Raw genomic sequence first — 24,547 nt, 5'->3', positions numbered from 1 at the left:
CCAATGTCATATTGGCACTAACCTCTCTCACAGTTACACATCCTTCTGTCCATCCTCCCACACATTCACACACATCTGGCATTTGGTTGTTCTCTTGGTTCTCCAGAATAACAGGCTCCTGTGCAATTCTTGGGTCATTTTTTGAAATTAAAGTTGAAGGGAAAAATCGCCCTCTAGTTAATCTCAGGCACATGTATTAATACCTTTGGAAAGTCCCTGGTGGAATTTGTATCACAGCAGCACCATGATTTTACTTAAAAACAATCTGTTCCATGTCAACCATAATTTCTGACACCTGAATTTGAAAGTGACCTGGGTGGGCCCAGTGCCATCTCTGAAAAGGCATCATGAGAGGAAGGACCGTGGTATGTGCGGCCGTGGAATAATGTTTCACACACCCTTACAGGAGGGGATTTGCTCCTCTGTGTTTCCATAGAACCTTCCCTATGTTTGTTTAAACCCATTGCACATTCTGGTCTGACAGCTGCCTGGCCCAGGGCCTTTCTTGCAGACGCGTGTACAAGCAACCTTCTCTAACTACACCCTGCCCTGGGTCCCCCCATGCAATTACTTGAGTATATAAACCCCACTGAAAGGCAGGCTTTTCTTGGGAGCTAATAAATAAGCCCCAAAGCCACAACGTGTGTAAGACCTTGAAAAATGGCATCATCATCTATTGGGAATTGTGAACCCTGCAAAAAGCAGTTCATTGTATTTTCAGAAAAAGATTTTTGTTTAGAAAAATAATAATGAACAAAAACCACCAAGTGGAGTCTGTATGGAAAAAGCAATCCAGTCTGAGATGCTGAGGCTGGTCTCTTTGCCACATTAATCTTTCTTCGTGGATTTTATGTAAGAGGCATTATTTGCAGGAAAACAAGAACACAGTTTTGAAGAATTCCCTTCTCATCTAGCCTCCCATCTGCAGTTATAATACTCTAATTGTGACCTCTGCTGTCGTTGCCATGGATGCTGAGCAGAAGTTTACAACCTCAAGGCAGGTCATAGTTTCTGGGGGATGAGGTGAAGCTGTAAGCAACAAAAATCCCGGGTTTTCAGGAAAAGAGGAAGAGGAGAGAAGGCGCTGTCAGGAAGCGCCCCTCAGCGCTGTGTGCCAGCACTCTGCAGTTAGGAGGCACGTTCCACTTCACTTCTGCTTGCGTTGGGCATGAGGATGCTGGACTGTGGCCATGGGGACAGGGGCAGGCGCAAAACTGCACAACTAAAGACCTGGATTTTTTTCTGTCCCTCGGACCTGTTTCCTGAGAGGCTGGCTTGGTGTTCCACATGCCTCTGGAGGCAAGCCTTCCAGAATTCAGTATCTTTTCTTGAACTGATGGGCATCTTCAGCCGAGAATCCAGGGGGCATCCACTGGATGCTGCCTGCTTGACCTCTGGCAGTCCAGGTGGCTTCCGAGAGCCGCTGCCTCCCGTTCACTGCGGCAGGGCCAGAGGTCCCGCCGAGCCTCTCCTCCCTGTAGAAGCAAAAGAAGGGCGCGGGAGAGCCTTCGTGGGGTGCAAAAATACAACAGAAGGCGCAGAACCCACCAGCGCCGTGGCCTTGAATATCAATCTATGGGCTGGCTCCGGACGCCTAAGTTCATTAAAAATGTCTCTGGCTGGGGGTCACTGGCAGACTTTAGGGGTTTCGGTTTGCTTTCTATTTGGAATCACCGCATCACACAAAACATGTTTACTTGGAAGGGGAGGGGCAGGGGGACCAAACCCACCTCTCGGCGCACATGCCTTGATCTCACATTCCAGGCTCGAGCTGATGTGTGTCAGCGCGACATGGGGCGGGGGGAGGGTTCGCTTCGGGTGTTTCATTCGCCGTCTGCACGTCACTCCCAAACTTTTCCTCCCTGCGCTGGGGGAGTCAGGTTGATGTGCCCTGAATACGGGGGCTTGAGGCGCCGGGCTGGGCGCGCTCCCGCGGAGCGGGGCCGCAGAGGCTCCCAGGCTGTACCCGGGCTTCTCAGGTACAAGTTGGGCGCCAGGCGCGGGGGTGGGCGCAGCGAGGAGCAGCGACTGGAGGTCTGGCTGGAGGCTGCGGGCTTGGGGCTCCGGCGCCCCTCTGCGTTCCGGCCGGGCAGCGCCAGCGGCGCCCGGGGCTGGGCGTGGGGAGTCCGGGCGGCGCAGGCAGCGCGCAGTCTCACTCCCCGCGGCGCTCCCGGCGCGGTGGCGGTGGCGGCGGCGGCCCAGGCAGACAATGAACTTGCCAGCGCGCAGAGCTGAGGTAGGCTTGGGCCCCGCGCTCCTCGGTCCAGTCTTCCTGAGGCTGCCACGGCCCCCAGTGGGGGACGTCCCCTGGCCGCCGGTCCTGGGGGCGCTGCGGGGGCGCCGGGGACCCGGCGGGGAGGGCTGCCCCGCGGCGGCGCCGAGGCTTGAATGTCCCCTCCCCGGCTGGAGGGAATGCGACCGGAGCTCGGGGACAGGGGACAGGTCGATAAGGTGGTGGCGCTACGGACAGTGAAGGCCGTCGGGGGGCGCACGCTGCGGGGTACCACGGGCCGGTTGTCCAGAGCAGCCCCCCGAGTCGGAATCCGGGCGCCCCCGCGCCGCGAGGCTCTGGAGCCTGCAGGCGGAGGGCCGACTGACGGACAAGCCCAGTGCCTTCACCGTGTGAGTGCGCGATGGGAGCGGAATCCCCCAGCTCCGCGCTCTGCTCCCCGCACACTTCGGGGAAGTTTTCAGGCGCCGCCCGGGGCAGTTACATGGGCATCCGCCACTCCTCCCCGACTCCAGCTCGGAGCTCCCGGCCACTGTCCCAAGGCGGCTCCGAGCGAAGGTGACGGAGGGTCCCAGGTGCTGTTGCAGATGCACCGGGACTCGGAGGGGAACCGCGGCCGCGGGCCGGGGAGGAGACGGGCGCGCGGCCGAGCCCGGAGCCGTCTGAACTTTTGCTCCCCGCCCCCTCTTCCTTCCTCCCCGCCCTCCGTCCCCTGCCCCCTCCCAGTGCCCGGCCGCGGCCCCGGAGGCGGCGAGACTTGGGAGTTGCCGGTGCTTCCCGGCGGCTGTGGTCGCGAACCCGGTGGGTCTGAGCACGGCGAGCCGAGCGCGGCAGGTCTGGGCGGCGGGGCTCTGCTGGGCTGCGGGGCTGCGGGGAGCCGGGTGGATGCGGCCCCTGCGCGGGGGCGACGCGGGCGGTGGTAAAGGAGCGTGAGTCTGCTGGGTTGTGTGTGCGGGTGGAGAGGACGAGGCGACTGTGGGCAGAGGGAGGCGCGCGGTGGAGCATTTGGCGCCCCTTGAGTCCCCTGTGATCGCGGGAGGGAGACACCCGCGCTAAGGGAGCCTCGCCTTGGAGGGAATGAATGAAGAGCTGTGGAAGCGCCTTCCGACTCCTACGGGCGAACGGATTGGCTGGCGTGCGCGCGCGTGTGTGCGTGTGTGTGCAGGATTCGGGGCCGCCTGGGTCCTGGGCGCGGCTGCTTGGCTGTCCCGTCGCGATTCTGTGCCCACAATGCCCGCCCGCTCTGCGCCCCCGGTCGGTTCGCTCGGCTGGAGGGGCCTGTGTAGACACTGCAGGCCGGGGCTCCGCAGCCGGCGGCTGGCCGCTAGACGTCGGCGCCTTGCGTAGGGAGATTCGAGAAGGAGGCGGCAGTGCTGGGGTTGAGACCCCACCCCTCTGGCCCCCGTTTTCCTACCCCCTGGGTCCCTTAGCTGAATTCACGTTGGAGCGGAGTCAGTGGCGCGGAGTTTTCGGGAATCAAGTATGTCCGGAAGCCCCCAGACTCCCTGCGCATGGATGTGGCGCGCCGTTCGGTGAGAAGGAGCTGAGGGGGTGCGGGTTCCGGGCTCCCACGCAGGGCCCCTAGCTCCTGCATCAGCTGCAGTTCCTGTGAAGGCAGCTTCCCCGGTTTTGGAGCAGAAAGGCAGCCTGGGGCATTTGTATACCCCGAGGGGCCCGTTAGGGAACTGAGGTCTGGAAATTTAAGTGAAGTTTTTCTAAGACCCAGTCATACCCCAGCTTTCCCGCACCCGACCCCATCCCCCAACATTGCAAAATCAGGAACCGTCCCTTCCAGAACCTGGCACTTAACTAATTTTACAAACAGTATGTTGATTCAGGGTCTTGATTGGTATGTAAATACAGATCATATATGATTTTGTCTGAAATAGCATGGGAATAAAAATGCCGTTTAATAGGTAGTCAATCGGTTTATACTTATATCAGTTTATGCCATTTAATAGGTAGTTTTTCTCTCCAATACACCTGAAACATTGGAGGGAACATGTTTTTCTTGCCTCCTTCTGGATGGCACAACTGAGCCAGCTCGGGGAAGCAGCTTGCGGGGGTCTCCCAGTCATGCCTCACTGAGCCAGAAGAGGAGCTTCTGAGCCTAAGTCCAGCTCTCCGGGGAGAATCATTTCTAGGGCCCTCTGAAGGAAATTCAGCGATTTCTTTGTGTCTTTTCTCTCTTGGGCGTTGCATGACTGCGCTGAGCTGGCTTGTGGGTGAGGCAAGCAGGGTCAGTTGATCCAGGATACAGGCATCCCTCAGCCATCCTGCAGATTTGGCTCCAGGCCACAACAAGAAAGTGAATATCGCAGTAGAGCAAGTTAGGTAAATGTTTTGGTTTCCCAGTGCATATAAAAGTCACATTTGCACTGTACAGTAGTCTGTAGCATTGTGTCTTAAAAAACAATGTCCATACCTTAATTAAAAATACTTTATTGTGAAAAAATATTAACCATTATCTGAACTTTCCGCGAGTTGTGTTTTTGCTGGTTGGGGGCCTTGCCTCGATGCTGGTGGTGCCGATATGGATCAGGGTAGTGGTTCCTGAAGTTGGAGTGGCTGTGGCAATTTCTTAAAATAAGACAGCAATGAAATTTGCCACATCCAGTGACTTCCTTTCACGAATGATTTATCTGAAGCCGTGCAGTGGCTGTTTGATATCATTTTACCCAGAGTAAAACTTCTTTCGAAATGCGAGTCAGTCCTCTCAAACCCTGCCATTGCTTTATCAGCTAAGTGTATGTAATATTCTAAATCCTCTGTTGTCATTTCAGCAATCTTACAGCATCTTCATCAGGAGAAGATGCCATATCGAGAAACCGCTTCCTTTGCTTGTACATCAGATACGATTTCTCATCTGTCAAAGTTTTATCTTGAGTTGGCAGCAATTTGGTCCCATCTTCAGGCTCCACTTGGAGTTCTAGTTCTCCTGCTGTTCCCACCACATCTGCAGTTACTCTCTCTACAGAAGGCTTGAACCCCTCAAAGTCATCCATGGCGGTAGGAATCTACTTCTTCCAAACTTTATTTATGTTTTGATATTTTGACCTCTTCCCATGAATCACGAAGGTTCTTAATGGCATATAGAGTGGTGAATCCTTTCCATAAGGTTTTCAATGTACCCAGATTCATCAGAGGCACCACTATGGTAACTATAGCCTTCAAAATATGTTTCTGAAATGACATATGACTTGAAAGTTGAAATTACTCCCTGATCCATGGGCTGCAGATTTGATGTTGTGTTAGCAGGCCTGAAAGTATTATTAATCTCATTGTGCATCTCCTTCAGAGCTCATGGGTGACCAGGTGCATCGTCAATAAGCAGTGATATTTTTTTAAAAATTTTGTTTTGGTATCATTAATCTACAATTACATGAAGAACATTATGTTCACTAGGCTCCCCCACTCACCAAGTCCCCCCCACATACCCGTTCATAGTCACTGTCCATCAACATAGTAAGATGCTGTAAAATCACTACTTGTCTTCTCTGTGTTGCACAGCCCTCCCCATGCCGCCCCCCACACTATACATGTTAATTGTAATGCCCCCTTTTTTTTTTCCCGCCTTTATCCCTCCCTACCCACCCATCCTCCCCAGTCCCTTTCCTTTGGTAGCTATTAGTCCATTCTTGGGTTCCGTGCTTCTGCTGCTGTTTTGTTCCTTCAGTTTTCTTTTGTTCTTATACTCCACATATGAGTGAAATCATTTGGTACTTGTCCTTCTCTGCCTGGCTTATTTCACTGAGCATAATACCCTCTAGCTCCATCCATGTTGTTGCAAATGGTAGGATCTGTTTTCTTCTTATGGCTGAGTAATATTCCATTGTGTATATGTACCACATCTTCTTTATCCATTCATCTACTGATGGACACTTAGGTTGCTTCCATATCTTGGCTATTGTAAATAGTGCAGCGATAAACATAGGGGTGCATCTGTCTTTTTCAAACTGGAGTGCTGCATTCTTAGGGTAAATTCCTAGAAGTGGAATTCCTGGGTCAAATGATATTTCTATTTTGAGCGTTTTGAGGAATCTCCATACTGCTTTCCACAATGGTTGAACTAATTTACATTCCCACCAGCAGTGTAGGAGGGTTCCCCTTTCTCCACAACCTCGCCAGCATTTGTTGTTGTTTGTCTTTTGGATGGTGGCAATCCTTACTGGTGTGAGGTGATATCTCATTGTGGTTTTAATTTAAGCAGTGATATTTTGAAAGAAGTCTTTTTGTCTGAGCAGTAAGTCTCAACAGTAGGCTTAAAATATTCAGTAAACCATGTTGTAATTAGATGTGCTCATCCAGGCCTTGTTGTCCTGTTTATAGAGCACAAGGAGAGTAGATGTAGTGGAGTTCTTAAAGATGCTGGGATTTTTGGAATGGTCAGTGAGCACTGGCTTCAACTTAAAGTCACCAGCTCTATTAGCCAGAAAAGAGAGTCAGCCTGTCCTTTGAAGCTTGGAAGCCAGGCATTGACTCCTCTCTAACTATGAAAGTCCTAGATGGCATCATCTTCTAATATAAGACTCTTTGAACCTTCTAATATAGGGCTGTTTGTTGAAAATCTGTTGTTTATATTGCCACCTTCACTCAGAATCTTAGCTGGGTCTTCCGGATAACTTGCTGCAGCTTCTCCATCAGCACTTGTTGCTTCCCCTGCATTTTTAAGTTATGGAGACAGTGTCTTTCCTTAAAACACATGAACCAACCTGTGCTAGCTTCACACTTTTCTTCTGCGGTTTCCTCAACTGTCTCACTTTTCATAAAATTGAAGAAAGTTAGAGCCTTGCTTTGGATTAGGCTCTGGCTTAAGGGAATGTTATGGCTGGTTTGATTTTTTTGTGTGTGTGCAGACACTCACATGTTCTCCATATCAGCAATAGGCTGTTTCTCTTTCTTATCATTCGTGTGTTCTTCACTGTAGGAGCACTTTTAACTTCCTTCAAGAACTTTTTCCTTGGCATTCACAGCTTGGCTGACTGTTTGGTGCAGGAGGCCTAGCTTTCAGCCTGTCTCAGCTCTCAACATACCTTCCTTACTAAGCTCAGCTCAGTCTTTCTAGCTTTTGATTTAAAGTGAGGGATATGCAACTCTTTCTTTCTCTTGAGCACTTGGAGGCCATTGAGGGTTACTAATTGGCCTAATTTCAATATTGTTTGTCTCAGGGAATAGGGAGGCCCAGGGAGAGGGAGAGGGATGGAACGGCAGGGTGGAGCAATCAGAACGTACACCTTCATGGTTAAGGTCACCACTTCATACGGTCGCAATTGATGGTGCCCCAGAAGTTACATTTGATCATTGACCACAGGTCACTGTGACAAATATGATAATAAAAACATTTGAAATATTTAATGAATTCCCAAATTGTGACACAGAGATATGAAGTGGGCAAATTCCCTTGGACAGACTTGCTTGACACAGGTTTGGCACAAAGCTCCAATTTGTAAAAAAGCCGGTATCTGTGAAGTGCAATAAAGCAAAGCACAATAAAACCAGGTGTGCCTGTATTGTGTAGGGGCAGGGAGGCAGGTCTCCCCACTCTGAGTCATATGTGTGCCTTGGTTTTCTGTGATGATGTGAGCTTATGATGCCTAAACACTGTCTTGGGATCCTCGCGCCGTCACTGTGCCTTCTATGAGGGCTGCTATTTCCGCACGTTTCCCAACCTTTTGTTGCTGCTGCTAGGCAGGATCGGTGAGGCATTTGGTTTTCCACATGCCTGAAAGAGAGAAGATTAATCCTTCATCTGGAAGAGGCAGTGCTTGCTGGAAAGGTTGGGAGAAGGTGGGAAGTGTACTCTGCTTATTTGGTGTCTGGAGAAGAGCAGAGAAGAAACTCCAGGTTAACCAGGTAGGTTCCAGGTGCCCCGGGCTGTTTGAATCTGCATTTGGGGAGCTTTAGATCAGTGCTGGGTTGTGATTAGATTATGGTTGCCCAAGGCCATCTGGAACCTGGCTGAAAGGTGCCCTTTGTGGTGTAGAAAGAGAGGGAGGAGAGCAGGGAGCTGCCCTGAACAGGTGAGTGCATGCCTTCCCTGTGGAAGGTAGCTTTGACTCAGCTCCAGCTAGTTGGGGAAAAAGCAAACTTGACAGGTCTTGTTCATTTTCAAGAATTCTCCAGCCTAGATATTTAAGTGTGGGCTCAAATTCTACAAGTTAGAGTAGCGGGCTAGGGGCGAGTACACTGCCAGCAGGTCTGAAGCTTGATATCTGGCCCTGGGATTGTGTATTGCGAAGGGTGTCCCGCTGTCATAGATGTGACTCATGATAGGACAAGGGGATCACACACACCCCAGGGGCTGAAGACTAAGAATTAACGGGTGCCTGCTGTGCCTGTGGCCATGTGCCAGGCTCCATCATCTGCTTGTATGTTATGCATTCATTTGACAGCTACTTGGTGAGTTCCCATCACCTGGAAAATGACACTCTATATAAAACTCTTCATATAACTTCATTTACTCAATAGACCCCACAGGTGAGCATCTGCGGATGATAAGTGATAAGACAGACATAGTCCCAGCTCCCCTGGGAGGGCAGCAGACAGAAAAGCCTGTGCCAACTGGACAAATGTGCTGTGAGCTGCGTGAAGAGCTGGGAAGGACAATAAGACGAGGGAAAGTGCTCGAGAGGGTGGCTTGTGGAAACGGAGGCTGGGGACAGTGGAGTGACTTGCCCATGGTCACATGACTGCTAATGGAAAGTCAGTCCAGGTTTCCATCTCCAGTCCTTCCATTGCCCCATGCCAGGCTGGACCCTTTTGGAAACTGCCAGATGAATGAATGCACACTCGCTGTGGCTGTAGATCTACTTTTCCCAGCCACATGCCCAGACTGTATCCCCTTCCCCGTGCCTCGGCAGGCCCAGGATCGCGGAGATGCCATTTGGAGCTCATTTTAGGAGAGGGGAGTCTCCTTAAATTCTAAAAGAAGAAACTCCTTTTAAAAGTAGTAGTTGCCATGGAAGTGTCATTTAGGTGAGCAGAGAGTCAGGGGGCATCTCAGCGGCATGTGATTCAGAAGTGACGCTTTCAGTCACTGGTGAGAATAATGCAACTGCCTTCCCTTCCGGTCTGTATTTTGAGATGCTCAAGAATGACAGTAACTTACTCCAGTGGGTAACTTTGTTTCTGTACTGAATCAAGGGATGCAGTCGCACTTAGCTGACCAACTATTGGGAGACTGCATGTTTTGACTTGCACAATGTGTTTCTGTATCATTCTCAAGTGTGAGGGTCTGATTTCCTTCCTGAGATCCTCTGCCTTTAAAGTAAAGCATTGGGATAAGATGATTTGTGTGTAGACCTGTGTTTTCCCAGCATGAAATGAAGCATAAACATGGCAGTTACCTAGTTAACATGTCCAGTCTAGATACCTAGGAAGCAAAGTAAAGGTTTTGTTTTGACTTGGGCCAATATGGAATTTTTTTTTTTTTAAGTGTGGGGGTTGGGGAGGGAGCCACTTAGGTCACAACAGCTGTCATTTGCTGGGTCCCTACTGATTCCCAGCTGGCCCCATGCCCCGCAGGTCAGACAGGTGTCCCCTCTTGTGTCAATTAGAGGGCGGGGAGGCTGTTTGAGATCACACAGAGCAAGTTTTAGTCATCCGGATATACAGAAGGAAGGACCCAGGGGTAAGAGTGGCAGAGGGAGGGAAGTGGGGGAGGGGATGGAAAATGACAGTTGTGGCTCCAGATCGGGAAGGCGGGCGTGAATCAGCAGGCGGTAAGTTTGGGGGGGGTGGCAGCGGGAAAGCAGGTTTCTCAGTCTCTGCCGATTTCAAAAGGGATGTGGCGGAAGTGCGCAGCATCAGCTACGTGCAGTATTTATGCCTTGACCCAGGGGCAGCCCCTGAGCCAGGTGCAGGGGGGCAGAGAGTCAGCACTCAGATGAGAGGCAGGCCGAGCTTTACACAGGGCAGAATTATGCAACCCTGTGGGAGCGCAGCAGGACCTGGCTTAGCAACTCTGAGACTGAAAGGGTCTGGGGGGACGTCGTGCCCTGGCCTGAGAGCTGACATGCTATATGTGAGTTATACCTGCCAGGTGCTTCGAACAGAGCCTGCCATACAGTAAGTGCTCAATAAATATTAGCTCTTGGATTCTTTAGTTCTAGAGCTCGTAACCAGGGTCTTGGGATGATCCTGTACTCCTTAAAATTGCACGTACAATTTTGTATGTAGATGTGTGTATTTACTGGGGGGAGATAAGATTTCTTTCATAGTCTGCCTCAAAGGGCTCCTCTGGCACTCTTAGGCCAGGAGCCCCAGGACACCGTGAATTCTATCAGGTTTCCTCTGGGCTGTTTCTTCATCTATGCAAAGAGGTGTCTGGATAAACAACTGCCCCCGAGATCCTTTCAGCTGATGTTGAGGACAGGCCAAGGGTGAGTTTGGCTTGACGCACTTACGCAGAGGGCAGGCCAGGCAGCTCTTCCCGGAGATGTGCAGGGGCAGCTCGTTTGAAGGGTACATCTTGAGCCCCACTCTAAGCCTAAAAAAGTCTGAGCAGGCATGCGGGGGCCTCCTTGCTGGGGCAGGCTCTCCTTGACACCTATTTTACATTTCTAGAACTTATCCTCGTCCAGGCCTCTTGGGTCTCTGAAGAAAGCGAAGCTGGCAGATCCTCAAAAGCAGAGGGTGTCATTATAATGGAAACTTGGACACTTTCCAGAATTGCAATTGTGGTGAAAATATTGAAACAGGCAGCCTTGTCACCCAGGTGCCTGGAAAGTACCCCAACATGGGCAAGTAATTAGATAGAGGCCAGGCACGATTATTTCTTCCTACAATGTGCTGGAACCTGGTGATTTTGAATTTTCTCTGGAAATGGAATATGTGCCTGCTGGCCTATTTTGCTCCCTGTGGTCAAAAAGATAGTGGTGGCCTGAGTGGGAGGAAAGGTCATGAGAGGTGGCGATTGCTTCCCTCCCAGGACAGCCCTGGATCTCAGGGGAGGTTCTGTGCTGCTCTGCGGTCGGCGACCTCCCCCAGGACCTGCACCGTGGCTCCTTTGCTATGAGTTTAGAACCTGACTTTCAGAGTCTGAGAGCTCTGGGAAGGGCATTATTGTCTCACCTGGTGTTGAAAGGGGCTGGACAGCTCTGCCTGCCAGCAGATGATGCCTGTGAGCTCATACCGGTGGGGGTAGGTCAGTGGCACCTCCATCCTTCCAGCCAACCAGATGTTTGGCATCTTTTTAGCCTGGGTGTTGAATCCCATAGATCCACAGAGGGGCAGATGGGTGGTGGGGTGAGCCTGGGCACCGTGCTGACCTGGGTTCAAGTCCCTCCTGTGTTTCTCATTCCATTACCATGTCCCTGGGCAAGTGGCTTAATCGCCTCCTTGTGCTTCAGTCTCCTCATCTGTAAAGTGGGGTTAATAATAATCTCTGCCTTGTAGTATGGTTTGTGAACTAGAAATAGTGCAATTTAAGGTTCAAGGGAGCTCCTCAAATTGAGCCTCTCTCTCCTGGCTGAGTTCCGAACCTATGTAGAAAGAGGGAGGGGAAAGATAAAAATGTGATGTTTGTTCCTGACCAAAGCTGACCTTGGAGAGTGTGACTGAACCCGTGGACAAGTGGGCATTGCAATCCTGAACTGAGAACTGGGTGGTTAGGCTGGCTGGCCTCCCTGCAGCCCCGGGCAGGCTGGGAGAGCTGCAGCCTTGTCCAGGGGTGGCCTTCCCCCACTGGGCACCAGCAGGGTGACGTGCCAGCTCCTGGGAAGACGTGGGGCTGGGCTGCACATGTCCAGGTCCTCCTTACGCACTCCTGGGATGCTGTAGACACCAGCAGGTGTAGATACCAGGAGAGTTACTCAGGAGGAACTCCCTTCATTAGGAGTGGGCAAGAAGAGAAGAAGACCCCCCCCCCCCCGAACACACACCAGTGAATTAAAGTGTTGAGCCCGGGCCGGGCCCTTGGTAGGAAGCTGACAAACGGCACCTATTAGGTGTGCAGTTGATAAGGACAGCAGGGCATTGAGGCTTAGCGGAGGCCTGTCAACTGTGTGTTGTTATCTGCAGAACAGGGCCGTGCTTGGGCAAACTGAGGTAGTGATTAGCTGTGGACCACAAGGCTGCAGTCTAAGATAATGCAGATCAGGCTGAGTGGAGGGACTGGCTGACTAGCAGCCTGGCCAAGAGAACCCTTCCACCTCCTCTTGGGTTCACCCATAGGGCCTGAACCTCATTGGCCCTTGCCCCTATCACCACTTTCTGGAAGCCTTTGCTGGTAACTCCTACCCTCTCCCCCACATCTTCCTCCCCCCGGCCCCATGCAAGTGTCACTTCCCACCCCTGAACTTCACATGCTACTCTGGTGAACTCAACCTTGACCTCATCCCGTGGTCTAGTTCCTGGGTGTGTCTGCTCCCCCAGGCCTGGTGAGCCTCTCTATGGGGAGAGCACCTGGGGACCCCCTCCCAGCTGGACCCACACATGATCATGAGACGCCGTCATTTGTTGAATTAATACATCAATTAAAAATAGTTCTTTCCAAAACCCATATCTCTGGGAGAAAGGGCTGTCTAGGATTTCATATGGGCCTCTGGGGGTACACCCAGAAGACAGAAAGGAACCCCCAATTTTGTAGCATGTTACAGGAAATTTAATACCTGTCCCTACATTTCTGAAGGAGTCAAGGGCCTAGGGTAATAACCTTGGGTTTCCTGGCATTAGGTTTTGGGTGATTAGAAGGTAGTAACCACAGTTTTTATGTCTTGAGAGTCTTGGGGAAATTGTTAAGGAAATTTGGTTGTTTCAGGAGCATAAGCAGGAGCCATCTACTCAGGCAAGAAATATGGGGGCTGTTAGCGTTTCTTATAGCCTGTCTTTAAGTGCCATGAGCCTTTGTTTGGAATGTAAATATTTGCATTAAAAACATAAAGTATATCCTGGCATGTATTTGTTGGGACCATAATTTCCAAACCAAAAATCAGACTATTGGTCTACAGAGGATTATTTCCTCTGATTTGTGAACCTGTTTATATAGTCTTCCAAACGTACACACACTGAACTGTATTGCTTCGTGCACGAGGATCCTCCAGTATTGCCGGAGAGCAGGGGTGCCCTGGCGCAGCTGGGCCAAGTGGTTGTACCTCCCAGCATGCACCTCTGATCACGCTGTCTGTTAAGCTCGGCCACGTGGGGGCGGGTGACATGCTAGCCAAGGCCCCACGGGATTGACCGGCAACTCTGTCCTCAGTTTCCTGTACTTCCAGGTGGGGGTTGCCCACAGCTGCTCATGTCTGGGCCATGGAACCAGAAGCTCGATTTCTGAACTGCTGTGGTTGTAGGAAGACGCCGAGAAGGGGGCATTGTTGTCCCTTCTGTGGTCTGGTGGAGGGAGCAGGAAGTTCTCATTTCTGATTCAAGGCTGAACTCAGGGCCTCTGTGCGGTGTCTTCCTCAGAGTCCTAGGGCAGTTGAGCTTTATAATTTTCCTACGAAGAACAGCTCAGATCTGTCGGACCCTCGTTGGAGGCAGAATACCACCAGTTCCCTGGTATCCATGCCCTTCTCAGGAGGTTGGGGGCTGCAGTCACGCTGGGTTGGGGCCTCTGCTCCTTGCGTTGTGCGTGTGTGTCTGTGTGGTAGGGGGTGTTCTCACAACTCTCTGTGGCAGCCCTCCGTGGGAACCCTCTCCCCCCGAGTCTCTGCAGATGGAGAAGAGGTCAGCTGGACTGAGGAGAGGGCCAACCTGATCTGTAAAGCAGCCCAAAATCAGGCTTGTCCCCAGCCTGGCAACCTCCCTGTCAGCACAAGGTGAAGGGCAGATGAGAGAGGAGCAGGGGATGTTCTGCCAGGGCCTGGTCCCCCCAGCTCGGGCCTCTGGTTGGCTGGCACCAGGGCCTCCTTTGTCTCTGCTTCCCAGCCACCCAGGGTCCTTCTCATGGGGCTGACCCCTCTGCACGCTGCACATCGTTACCGTGGGCCTGGGACTCAGTTGAGGTAACAGGAATCTTCCATCTTGCCTTCCCCATCTGTTTTGCACAGGGTATGGCATCCTGGCTGTAGGGGTGTCAGGCATCTCTTTACTTGGGAGCCTTGCCTTCCTTGGGCCCCTGGGATGCTGAGGCCCACACAGAAGAGGAAGTGAAGGAGGGAGGTGGTCCAAGGGGAGAGGAGGTGGTCGGAAGGCAGCCCCCACACTGCCCCAGACGCCATCCGGTGTTAAACACAGTACTTCCTCCATTCGTGCCTTCCCTTGACCCACCAATGAACATGCTTCATGTGAAAGAAACACTGCCCAAACTCAGACATGATGCGTGCTTAAGAAGGACCATCTTCTGTGCGCTGAGTGCTCTTGAGCTGTGGGAAACTCTTTTCTGTGGTCATCCTTACCCTGGGTGTGCAGTGATGTGACAAATATAATGTGCTCCAGAAAGCCCCGTCCAACGCCCCATCAGGCCAGGAATCCAAGTGCCCTGTGTCCAGAGTCAGAGGAAATAGCTGCTCTTAGGACATGCTGAACTTGCCTGAGAACATTATCAGTAGGAATAAATAAGAGGAGGAGGGGATGCTCTGGTTAATGAGATTGGGACCGGCCTGACATTTGTGTCATTCTAACTTTGAAAAGCTGTTTATTCCCTCTCCAGAGCAGCTTCTGTGAGAAATTAGATATGGAGAGATGTCTACAAGGGACGAGTGGGAGCTTAGCAAATGTGAGCTCCTCATCAGCAATACCTTCCAGGCAAAAAACCATTTGCCCATGTCAACAGATCCATGAAAACCCGCGGATCCTTTGCATTGTACATAATTTAACTCCGAGAACAAAAATGATATGTTAAAAAGTAGATGAAACCTCGTTTGCCATTTGGGTGGGAGGGAAAAAAAATTGCTTTCAGCTCTTAAAACCAGAACAAATCAGTGCAAAAATGCAGACCTTCTCACTTTTGAGTCAGCGGGGTTTTTTTTAACTTATGGGAGATTTGCCCATTTGTGTGTGTATATGTATGTGTGTGTGTGTGTGTGTGTGTGTGTATACACACACATATATGTGTATATGTATGTGTGCATATGAATACCTATATATGTATATATATTTGCCCATTTGCATGTTTATGCATATGTGTTTATATATGTGTAAGTTATGTATTTTACAAAGTTCTTGGCAGCTTTATTTTTAAAAATCATGCAATAAATAGATTTGTTTTTCCCTCCATTGAACCAATTTTTTAAACAGCTTTATGGGACTATCATTCACATTCCATACAGTTCAATAGTTTTTAGTACATTCATAGATATATATAACTAGCACCACATTTAATTTTAGAACATTTTCTCTTACCAAAAAGAAGCCCTGTGCTCACTAGTGATTCACCCCCTGTTGGCCTGTGTACCTCCATCCTCCAGCTGTAAGCAACCAGGAATCTACTTTTTGTCTCTATGAATTGCTCTGTCTTGGACTTTTATATGAATGGACTCATGCAATATATGATTTTTGTGACTGGCTTCTTTCACTTATCATGATGTCCTCACAGTTCATCTGTGTTACAGCAGACATCAATACTTCATTCTTCTTTATGACTGAATAATATTCTGGTGTATGAATGTGCCACATTTTATTCATCCATTCTTCTGTTGATAGACATTTGGGTTCTTGCAGCTTTTGGCTCTTATGAATAATGCTGCTAAAAATGTTCATGCCCAAGTTTTATGTGGCACATGTTTCATTTCTAGGGTTATATTTTATGGAGTATTTTTACTTGCTCTTAATAATAAGATTCATTCACCTTATTTACATGCTCTTTTCCTGGCCATAGAAAAGGCCTGGATTCTCCTGTGGGTTTGTGATCACCTTCTGAATTTTAGAGCTTGGAAAAGCTTCAGGGAAACAGAGTCCAGCTTCATTTTGTAGATGGGAAAACTGAGGCCCAGAGAGGCCATGGAGCCAGGATTGAATCTGGGTTATCAGAGTCAGTCCAGCTATCCTGAACATTCTTTCTAAGCTCTTAGTAAAGCCCCAGATCACTCTCTTGACCAGCTTTGGGAAGTAAATGAAGGTTGGTTAGATGGGCAGATGGTAACCACCTAGCTGAGCCCACTGTTGTCGGCCCCTTTGACCTGACAAAGGCCGGAGAATGGCTCATCCTCTGCCAGCTGCCAAATGAGAATTGCAACTTGTGGCGCCAGTGCCTTCAAGTCCTTTCTCTCCTGCAGCAACGGGAGGCCAACGCTTATCCGGGGAATAATTAAATTAGGAACCAATTCAGAGAATGAAATTTTATCTGATCTGGCCGAGTCTGTAAACAAGAGGCTGTGATTGTGCCTCCAGGATATATTATGAAGTTATATTTTAAAGCATCGCGCTGGGCCAGAGCATTGAAGGAACCATGCCAGCCAGGAGATCTCCCAGTGTGGGCATTTTGCACAGGCTAGGGGTCATCCTAGGGTGTTCAGTGATGTCCCCAGACTAGCCTTTCAGACACCTTGTTTCTAGGTATCATTTGACTTCTGATGTAGTAGAGAGAAGTGTTTTGTGGCTGGAACATTCTTGATGCTTAGGAAAGTCCATCTGTTAAGATCCTCATGGAAACATGTCATGTTGCTGTCAATGACACCATAATGCACCATTACAATTGTAATATGAAGGAAACTTTGCAGGAAAGTCATGGGCTCTAAATCCAGGGTGCTGCATTGGAGCCCCCATGGAGCTTTCTGAAAGAAGCACACATACTCAGGCCTATGACAGTTCCTGGGGCAAGCCCTGGGCGTCTGTGTGTGTGTGTGTGTGTGCATGCTTGCCTGGGCACATGCACATATGTGTTAAGGTCTTTGGCCTAAGAACTTCTGACGAACCTTAGCAGTGATTATAATCGTTCTTCTGAGAATTTTCAGTCATCCATGGCAAAGATGGGGGATGAATAATCTGCACAGTGATCTCAGAAATAAGCCTCTTTTGTCCCCAGTCTGTGCTGGGACTTCAGCTGTGACGCTGCTTGGGTTTCTCAACCCGACCCCCTGGCTGTTGTTACCATACCCTTTCCCTCATTGGCTGCATCTGTGGGATTTGAGATCTGTTTCCCTTCTCTCCGTGGATGCCCACCCTCATCTCCCCAGCGGTCCAGCCAGATGCCCAGGGGTCTCCTTTGGCACGTGGCTGGTCAGTGCAGGAACTGCCTCCTTCCTGCCTCTGCCACTGGAAGGCGATTATCCCTTTAGGACAGGAAGTGTGTCTCACTCAAGGTTATATGCGCAGAACCTCTCCCATGGGAAAGAATGATTAGATGGATGGACGGATGGACAAATGGGTGAAGGGAAAAGCCCAAGAGCACATTGGGTAACCGAACACCTTGGCCTGCGGGGCAGGGGTAGCCCAGGTCTTCTGGGTGGCCTGGCTCATTTTCTCTCTTGCTCATCCCTCTTTTAAAGCTGGGGAAATGGAGACCTGCAGAGGGGGAGTGACTTGTCCCTGATGCCTCAGCTTTGTTAATTGATGACACAGGGAACCTGACCCATTCCTGACTCTACACCTTCCCTACGAGTCCCTCTGCAGTGACTGAGGACTGGCTATGTGCCCGATGTGGTCCTAGGCACCGGGGTTCCAGCAGTAACTGGACGGACAGGGTCCCTGTGCTCACAGAGTGTATCTTCTCATATGGAGAGACCAGAGAGTGGATAGTTCAGAGGAGCAGAGAGCAGATAGTAGTGAGTGTCCTGTGGTGGGAAAAACCTTTCCAAGGAGGTGACATCTAAGCTGATTCTTGAATGACAGGAAGGCACTGCTGCCTAAAGCTCTGGAAGAGCATCATGGCACAGGGAACAGCCAGTGCCAAGACCCCAAGGAGGAACTGTTTCATGGGATGGGATCAGGTGTGCTTGGGAGGTCCTGGGAAGGCTGGTCAGAGGACTCGGTGCCTAGCGCCCTGGTGCTGACATCCATTCATTTCTGTTCTACATCCTCCAAATGGTCATTTACAGCTTCGCCTTCTGACCATCTCATCTCCAGGTGAAGAGCACTTGTCGATGCTGGTTGGCCCACAGCTGCTGCACTTCCAGAAAACAGGGCTAGGGAGAAACGACACCCCATGATTTTGTCCTCTCATGTAGGGTTTGGCTTGTGAGCAGAAGTTACTTTTATGTAAGCACAGGCTCGAGGTGGGGGTCTTGGTGGGCATTCGAAACCACACTCATCTAAACAAGACTGAAGTAATGCTGTGAAATCCCCAAGCTGAGCATGTGGCTGGTAACTTGAATTCCGGGACAACTCCAAGCTGTCTGGCTGGGGAGAGGGGACCCTTAAGGGGAATCTAGGGCATAGGAAACAACCATGCTGATGTGGCCCCTTCCTTGAGTATTGCTTTCCTGCCGTGCCCTTGAGCGGACCCAGCCCTCCTTCAGGACTGGGCTTCCTCTCAGGGGGAGGTGCTTCCTTCCTCCCCATTGCTACCCTCAGGGGCTTCTCTCCCGTCATTGGTTATAACCTTAGTTCCATGAGGGTCTTGCCACTCATTGTCCTTTTCTTACAATTATCTCCCTACCTCCTAGATAGGGGACCCCCAGGTTGCCTCCCCTTCCCTGGTCCTGTGATCACCTGTGATCTCCATGGGAAGAGCCTTTGTGATGTCTGGCCCATGGATCCTCTCCTTCCTCTCCTTTAGGATACTCTGGACCTTGTCTATGCCTGGACTGCTCCATACAACTCAGAATCTTCCCATGTTGATAACATGCAAATGAATCTTTCCTTCCTGGGAACCAAGCCCAAGGACCAACTGGTCCACCCAATACCATTAGGGCCTCAGCAGATGATCATCTTGTAAACTTCAAATCTCTCCCCGGTCATCTCTGAACATCCTCAAGGATGTCACATTGCAAAGTTTTCCTAGTAAATGTTTATCAGTAGTTGTAGTAATGCATATCTATACTTTATGTTGTTTAGGATTAGTTTTTAAGCTGTGGACAAAGCATAAATTTCCCTGTGTTTTAGTAAATGGAGAAATAAAGAAGAAACGATTTTTTTCAGAATAGCTTGATTTAGAATCACTCCAGATGTTCTCAGTGTCTCATCCCTAGTCCGTGTGGGGCCATACTGCCCGGAAGCATGACTATATTGGCATGTTGAAAGCTTGCTGAGAATCCCCTTTGTCTAGATGGATGTCTCATGGTTTTATTTTAGCTTTTTATTTTGAAATAATTTTAGATTCACAAGAAGTTGCAAAAATGGTACCAAATCATGTGTACTCTTTACCCAGCTTCCCACAGTGATAACATCTTACATAACCATAAAGCATTACCAAAACCAGGAAATCAACACTGGGACAATAGCATTACTAAGCTACAGACCTTATCCTGCTACTGTCTAATTTAATTAAACCTAGGGATCCACAGCACTTTGGAAGCACTTTAGAATTTCATCAACTTCCATGTTGTCATTTATCTTTTTAGACTATTTTTGGATCCCTTCCAATTGGCCATCGATTAAAATTAGTTTCCAACAGGTCAACAGATACTGGAAGACCCATGATTTGCACATATGTCCTCCGTGGGCCTGGGGGGTACTTTGTGGGTGCAGCATCTGTGTTGTGTGCACACAGATAACCTTCTTCCCCAGCCTGAGATATCCTCTGAAATGAGGAACTGTAGAGAACAGTTTGGCATGATAGATGTAGGACGTGGAACTGGGAAACTTGAGTTCTGATAATAGTTACCAACATTTGAGTCCTTGTGCTAGCCTTCATCCACATTGTTTTATTAGCCTCAGCAACCTTTGAGGTAGATATGATTAACACCCCCATTTTACAAGTGGGAAAACCAAGGCAAGCAAAGTTCACTCCCACCTAAATGCCTGGCAGTTCTTGAATGGTAGAATGGGACTAGAACCCAGGCAGTCTGCCTTCACAGATGGCTGGCCCTTACTCTGTAGGGCTGCCCTCCTTGGTTCAGGCCTTTACACTTCTGGCCCCAGTTTTCCCTGACTGCTCTGTGTCCTGGGGTGGCTTACATGACTTCTCTGAGCCTCTTCCCTCACCTGCCACAGGAGGGGCTTGCCTAAGAAAACCCATCACATTCCTTCCCTTTCTGAGTGCAGCTGGTTTTACTGGTGAAAACAGTGACATCAGTAGAGGCAGAAACACTTAAAAGATCTGTGTGAAATTACCCTGTCCCTTGGAGGTACTTTTAAGGTTGGGAAGATTTCTGCTGCTTAATTTGCTTTGATTCCAATTGAATTATGCTCTGGTGTATTTTAATTAAACCATCCACAAACTAATTTCTTAAAAATGCAAAATCCCCATGCAGCGTGCTGTGTCTGAACCTCCTACCTTGAGCTCTGGGTCAGAGTGATGCTCCTAATAACCAGAGGCGGTGTGTGAGGCAGCCCGCTGTCATCCCCGTGGGCAGCGTTAATTGTGAGCTGTCACGGGAATGGGATACAAGGGCATTATCAGCAGATACTTAATTGATTTTGCATTCTTCACAAAGGAAGGTTAAAATTAAGCTTGTTTGTAAAGTGTTTAAATCGTGCAGTCCTGGGACACGTTGTGCAAACTAACAGAGCAGGGCAGGTGTCCAAGGGCTTCTTTTCTTTTCAGGTTGTGGAATGAGCCCGTTGCCCAACTAAGGTAAAGATTTTCCCATTTGAAGGGGCTGGAGGAGTGTAAGCTTCAGGCCATAAATTTTACAGATGGAATCGCCACTTGAGTGCCTGTGGGGGCTGGGCTTTGAGATGGATGTGTAATCACATTAGGTGATAAAGGGCCCCTTGTTTTTTAAATCGCCAGGCAGAGGCTGCAGTAGGGAAGATACCCTTATAGACCAGTTGTGATAAATGGGCTTGTGGGACCTGCTTCTGCTAACCTCACTCCTGGTATAGAGTGGAAGATTCTGATTCTGAAATGCCCCTGGAAAGGTTCCTACTCAAACCTGTGAGGAGCTTCAGCCTGAGACTGTAAGGCCGTTGTTCTTTAGCTGCTATCACATACCAGGAATAGGAGAAGCCCTCTGGACTTGATTTCTTTCTTCTAACCTGATTATATAACTCTTTAGGTAACTCCAGGATAGGATGTCTGATTTGGAGGGCCTTGTGTGTAAGCCCCTCATTAAAAAGTTAGTAAGAATTTCAGAATGGAGACAGTAGAGCATTAAACCAATAGGCCCTGTGAGCTCCCGGCCCTATGTGACTGCACAGGCCGCAGCCCGTAGCGCTGGGTGTCCTGTGGGATGCTTGCCCTAGACAGACCTGATTTACAGCAACTGCTCTGAGCAGTAGATTGTAAGTGGCTGGAGGGCAGGACTGGCAAGGTGCCTGACCTCTGTACACCCTTGCTGAACTGCACTGGCCCATGGAGTGATCGTCCTTGTCTGCTGTTGGGATTTTGTGTGGCTTTCCCAGTTTCCAGGTGTCCGAAATCTGGAAAAATCTACCTCTGTGCCCTTTGGAATGAACAAGCACAAGGACCAAAATTCTCTAAGGAAATCCACTGTCTGAAAAATCAGCTTTGAGAAACGGAGAAAATATTTTCAGTGTCAGTGGTGGCTAAGACATGCCCAGGGTCTGGCCTCATGGAGTTTGGAGACCAGTGAGGGACTAGGTATAAAAACACTTAGGACAATGTCATTCCTAGATTGTGTGTGTGTGTGTGTCTGTGTCTGTGTGTGTCTGTGTGTGTAAACCTGAGGTCCTGGTGATTTTTCTCTGCAAAATATTTAAAAAGGCTGGCAAAAAGTGATTATCTAGCACCTCCTGATGGTTAACGTGCATTTCTGTTAGTGGCCCTGTGTCCCAGTCCAGTCCACTGCTTGGGCTCTGCTGTCCCGCTCCTGCAGAGAGTGTGGGATTTCAGGGCTGCTGTAGGTCCCCCTAGTCATTCCCCAATCATGGAGAAAGCCAATGTGCAAAGTTGGGGGTGGGTGGGTACCATGCATTTTGGTGGGGAAACAGACTCCGGCACTGGCGGCACCCCTCCTGGAGCAGGTGGCTGCCGGGTTTGGAAGGCCGGAGCTCCTTTGCATTCTGTCTGTGTTCTCTCCCAGCACCAGCACGGTGAGTGGGACTCATGCACACAGCAGGTGCCTTTTTCTCTTAGAAGCCAGTGGAGAAGTTGAAAGTAGCGTTAGGGCTGGCAGCCAAAGAGAGGGCTGTTCCAGCAAAGGAGAGCCTGGCTTTTCAGGTTTTAAATTGGAATTGAGAATCTTGAATGAGGATTTAAATTATTTTTATGTGGGGGGAGGCTGGGGTTGATGCTGTGCTCAGAATACTAAGGAAATCAGCTCACGTCCGATGATCTCTTCGTGCTTCGTCTGGGGGCTGGCTGTGTGCCGCTGCGGAATCTTCCACCCTTTGTCCTAGGCTTGTACAGAGGTCGTTGGAGATGTGAGCTCAAAGGGAGCCTGGCCGGCGCTCTGCTTTCATTGTCACAAGTTGATGGGTCTGAATGGGGCTGTGAGCTTGAAGGGAGACACTGTCTTTTATGCCTCCTGGCTGGAAGGGAGAGAGCCTGTCAGGAACCGCAGTCCTGAAGGCCAGAACTGCCTTGATGAGCCTGAGACATGAGGGAAAGTCTGTGTTTTTCCTGGTTGTCTGGAATTAGATCCTCCCTTTCAAGGGAATGCTCAGCTACTACTTAACTTACTCAGTAAATAACAAGCATAGCACTTTCATGTGCAAGCAAAAGCCCGTTTCATTTAGTTTCCTTCTCAAGACATCCACGATTGTTTTTCTTTTGAAAAGAAAAAGAGTAGGGAAAAAAATACCACAATATTTTTATTACCAGAAGTGGGAGTCTGAGATACCTTAAATAACAGTCTGACTTAAAGCTATTGAGGAAAAAATCTTGGTGCACAAATAAAAAGAGAGAGGGAGAGAAACAATAAATGTGCCAAAACAATTTCTCCCATCTGCAAAACCTCATGAACTCCAAAGGAGCGGGGGTCTTCTCTGGCTTGTCTGCATGTGCCCCGTGCCTTAGAATCTGTTAATGGACAAATGGATCAGGTACTAGATTCCTGGTCCGGCCTGTGAGTTGGCATTCTTGGACAATGGCCTAGAATGGAAGGGAACTAACTATAAAGATACAAGAAAATAATAAGATCATGTTTGAGACAGTGTCAGGACCTTAGGATATAGAGGGCATGATGCTTGTTTAAGGTGGGACAGATTGAGCTCAGAGAGGTTCGTTTACTTGCCTAGCATCAACCAGCTGGCAATAGCTGGGTGGAGATTTGATTCTCAGACTCGGACCATGGCTGTACTGCACTCTTTCTGTGCTACAGGAGATGTCAGCGACTGAGAGAAATCACCTTCATGGACAGCCAGATGTTTGGGATGCCCTGGCGTTCCCACTGAGGGAGCCCCTAACCCACGGAGGGACACAGACAAGGAAACCAACACTGGCTGCTAGAGAGTCAGTCGGTGGTGGCTAAGATGTGCCCAGGCCCTGGCCTCATGGAGCTTGGAGACCAGTGGGGGCCTAGGTATGAAGACACTTAGGACAATGTCATTTAACTGTAATTGCGATGAGTTTGACAAAGGGGACAGAGTAATGTGTGAGCAGGATGGTCACTGCCTTGAGCCAGTCTGGTCCAAGGGGCAGCGTGGGGGAGTTCCAGGTGATGACGGAGGAAGCTTGGAGGAGAGGGGCCCCCAGGGAAGCTCTGGGCCCTCAGGAGATGCTCCAGGCCCCGGAAGGCTTCCCGAAGGGGCAGTCAGTGGGTAGTGGGTAGCAACAGTGGTGGTCATGGTGAGCCTGAGGGTTGACTCACGCATATCCCAGTGAGGTGCCAGGCCCGTGGTTCTCTCTCTCAGGTTGAGAGTGTGTGGAATCCTCATTCCTGGGGACCATGATTCCACACCCGCCCAGCCCCTGGCCCCAACCCCCAGCATTGTGCCCCTGCAGCCTGGTGGCCCATGCCGCTTAGTGCCCTCTGTCCCTTACCTTGAGGGCAGCTGGGCTTCCTCAGGGGACATTTAGGGTTCCTGGGACTTAATTATTTTTTCTCTATTGGGAGATTTGAGAAATTCCTTGGAAGTAACTTGCAGGGGGCAGCTTTCTAAGGCTACAGTGTAAGTATCGAATGCCTCTCCCTCCCTGTCGGTACTGGCTCTCTCAGAGGTGAAGTGAGGAGGCCCTGGGATGAACCTGCAAGTCACCCTCCAGGGAGTGGTGTAGGGTGGGGTAGGGGGTGTGGAGCAGGCTTGGGTTTGCTGTTAATCACACAGCCTCTGCCCCAAAAAAGTCTTCTGTGGATACAAGCTGAGAATGTGTGCTACAGCCCTTTTAAAGCCCTCACCTGAGACCTCACCTCCGCCTGGTGTGCTCTGCCTGTAGGTGGCTGCAAAGTTGAGCAGGCCCCATGAGGCAGCCATAGTGCAGCCAGGGAGGGC

General features: G+C 49.9%; 1 protein-coding gene across 6 annotated transcripts in view; it reads left to right on the top strand.

Moving 5' to 3' along the window:
* The first annotated feature begins 758 nt into the window (after nucleotides 1-758).
* The window catches only part of CHST15 (carbohydrate sulfotransferase 15), a 76,447-nt gene continuing 52,658 nt past the window's right edge, over nucleotides 759-24,547 (top strand). The window contains exon 1 of one of the 6 annotated variants that reach the window (XM_057506443.1): nucleotides 759-1,979. The gene's annotated coding sequence lies outside the window, so the exon portion shown is untranslated. Of the gene's footprint in view, nucleotides 1,980-2,003; nucleotides 2,237-2,280; nucleotides 2,623-2,974; nucleotides 3,065-7,495; nucleotides 8,084-24,547 lie in introns of those variants that run through there. The other 5 variants (XM_036898898.2, XM_036898899.2, XM_057506442.1 and 2 more) reach the window with 5 other exon arrangements.

This window comes from Manis pentadactyla, chromosome 8 (genome assembly GCF_030020395.1).
Source record: "Manis pentadactyla isolate mManPen7 chromosome 8, mManPen7.hap1, whole genome shotgun sequence".
Lineage (NCBI taxonomy): Eukaryota > Metazoa > Chordata > Mammalia > Pholidota > Manidae > Manis > Manis pentadactyla.
This window is presented reverse-complemented; position numbering and strand designations above follow the sequence as displayed.